Below are 3,370 nucleotides of genomic sequence, written 5' to 3' on the forward strand. Positions count from 1 at the left end.
GGTCCAGAACATTCTTATTCCCGAATTAATGACTGTAATGAGCGGTTCTTTTGAATGTACAGCGTGAAACACACAGTGGGTCCAGAGTATTCTTATTCCAGAACGAATTACTCTAATGAGCGGTTCTTTTGAATGTACAGCATGAAACACACAGTGCGTCCAGAGCATTCTTATTCCCGAACGAATGACTCTAATGAGCGGTTCTTTTGAATCTGCAGCGTGAAACATGCAGTGGGTCCAGAGTATTCTTATTCCCGAACGAATGACTCAAATGAGCAGTTCTTTTGAATCTACAGCGTGAAACACACAATGTGTCCAGAGTATTCTTATTCCCGAACGCATGACTCTAATGAGCACTCTGCATCCAGGATGTGTGCCGCATTATGAAGCACACCTTACGGCAACAAAGACCCCATACAATTGTGCGGTTAAAGGATGAATGGGGGAAAATTCCACATTCTAAACTTAACAAACTTGTGTCTTCAGTGCCTAAATGCTTAATAAGTGTTATTAGAAGAAATGGTGATGTTTCACAGTGGTAAACACTCGACTGTCTCAAATTTTTTGGAGCGTGTTGCAATCATCTGATTTGAAATTACTGTACATTAAAAAAAGAAAACAATGAAATTCACAAGGTAAAACATCACATAATGTTTAGTTGTAGTGTTTTCAATATAGCAAAGGGTGAATATAATTTACAAATCACTCCTTTTTGTTTTTATTAGTATTATTCATGTCCCAACTTTTTCGGAATTGGGGTTGTATTATTAGGTTACATTTACACTTTCAAGTCCGACGTTTTCACACAAATCCACCTTTTTCCCACTGTTTACATTCACTTTAGACAGCTGTAGCCATTTATATTTTCATTATTTACATTTTAAATGTGTGTTTACATGAATACCTCACCAAGACGGGAATTTTGGTGGAATTCTTATGTGTATTTGACTGTTTAGGTGTATATCCACATTAGCGTGAGATCTCTCTGAGCACACGCGTATGTAAAGTCTGCATACACATAAGCCACCTGTCAGTCAAACAGTGTGCAGCAAGATCGCTAGCGAATGACAAAATTATGCACTCTGGATTATTTTCAACAGCAAAATAAGACTACGTATGAACTTTGTAATAAGTGACACAGGCCTAGGCACATATATAGCCATTTATATTTTCATTATTTACATTTTAATCAGGCTCGTAGTCTACCGGACATTGTTTTTGGAGAAGCCAGTATTTCAACTTAGCATGTTTCCAAAATCTCTGATAACATATTATGATAATTTTATGCTTTAGTACAGTAAATATATTACATATTGCTCCTTTAAAGTCTCATAAGCACAACGTACAACATTAGGCTACATTACACAATCTAAACTGTCTCTGGAACTGTTACTGTGTTTATTTAATGTTGTACTTCAGACCTGTCAGACAATCAGGCAGTGCAGTTTTTTAACTGGTTGTTCATAATATGACAATGTTCAGTTAAAAATACACATAAGTTTTGTTGTAATCAGTGGAATAATAATAATAATAATAATAATAATAATAATAATAATAATGGTATCACATTTCTTGTTTGTTTATATTTTTTCAATCAATTATTGAATTTCATTCATACCTCTAAAAAGTATGCAAACATGCCTTTTACAAGAATTACTTAATTCTGATTTGTTATATCTGCTCTGTAGAAATCTAAAATGATCTCATCATTTGAAAATAGGCTACTTAGACTGAGGGCAGTAAATGCAACAAGAATTGCATTATATATAAATATATATACATTGGCAGACAAAAGTTTGGAATAATGTACAGATTTTGCTCTTATGGAAAGAAATTGGTACTTTTATTCACCAAAGCGGCATTCAACTGATCACAATGTATAGTCAGGACAATAATAATGTAACTACTTCAAAGAGTTCTCATCAACAAATCCTTCATGTGCAGCAATGACAGCTTTGTAGATCCTTGACATTCTAGCTGTCAGTTTGTCCAGATACTCAGGTGACATTTCACCCCACGCTTCCTGTAGCACTTGCCATAGATGTGGCAGTCTTGTTGGGCACTTCTTACGCACCTTACAGTCTAGCTGATCCCACAAAAGCTCAATGGGGTTAAGATCCATAACACTCTTTTCCAATTATCTGTTATCCATTGTCTGTGTTTCTTTGCCCACTCTAACCTTTTCTTTTTGTTTTCTGTTTCAAAAGTGGCTTTTTCTTTGCAATTCTTCCCATAAGGCCTGCACCCCTGAGTCTTCTCTTTACTGTTGTACATGAAACTGGTGTTGAGTGGGTAGAATTCAATGAAGCTGTCAGCTGAGGACATGTGAGGCATCTATTTCTCAAACTAGAGACTCTGATGTTCTTATCCTCTTGTTTAGTTGTACATCTGGCCTTCCACATCTCTTTCCAGTTGTCCTTTATCTTTGAAGTCTGTAGTGTACACCTTTGTATGAAATCTTCAGTTTTTTGGCAATTTCAAGCACTGTATAGCCTTCATTCTTCAAAACAATTATTGAATGGTAAGTTTCTAGAGAATGCTGTTTCTTTTTTGCCATTTTTGACCTAATATTGACCTTAAGACATGCCAGTCTATTGCATACTGTGGCAACTCAAAAACAAACACAAAGACAATGTTAAGCTTCATTTCACGAACCAAATAGCTTTCAACTGTTTGAAATAATGTTAGAAAGTGATTTTCTAGTACCAAATTAGCAATTTAGCATGATTACTCAAGGATAAGATGTTGGAGTGATGGCTGCTGGAAATGGGGCCTGTATAGATTTGATCAAAAATGACTTTTTTCAAATAGTGATGGTGCTGTTTTTTACATCAGTAATGTCCTGACTATACTTTGTGATCAGTTGAATCCCACTTTGATGAATAAAAGTACCAATTTCCTTTAGAAACACAAAATCCGTACATTATTCCAAACTTTTGGCCACCAGTGTGTTTATATATATATATATATATATATATATATATATATATATATATATATTATAATTCTTCCTCGAAAGCACTAAGAGGAATCAGAATTGGAACCGTTAAATTCATTCAACCATTGTCTCAGAGTCAATTCACCACCAAAACAAAAGAAGTGAACAAAAATTATTTTCATTTAAAAGACTGGTTCAAAACTAATTCGTTTACAAACTAGTTAATAAACCAGAGTATGAGAGCAGTGCAGCAAAGTTGTGCTTGATGCTTTAGCTTATTTTGGAACTATTTTAGCTGGCAGAGAAGAAATGCAAAAAGTAACTGGCCAATTTTTGTCGGAAACATTATATAATATTATTTACTTGTTGGTTGAACTGTTAAAAGCAATATCACACAAGCAAGACTGTCGTTGTTTCGTAGCCTATAGTTAG

The sequence above is a fragment of the Myxocyprinus asiaticus genome, chromosome 48 (genome assembly GCF_019703515.2).
Source record: "Myxocyprinus asiaticus isolate MX2 ecotype Aquarium Trade chromosome 48, UBuf_Myxa_2, whole genome shotgun sequence".
NCBI lineage: Eukaryota > Metazoa > Chordata > Actinopteri > Cypriniformes > Catostomidae > Myxocyprinus > Myxocyprinus asiaticus.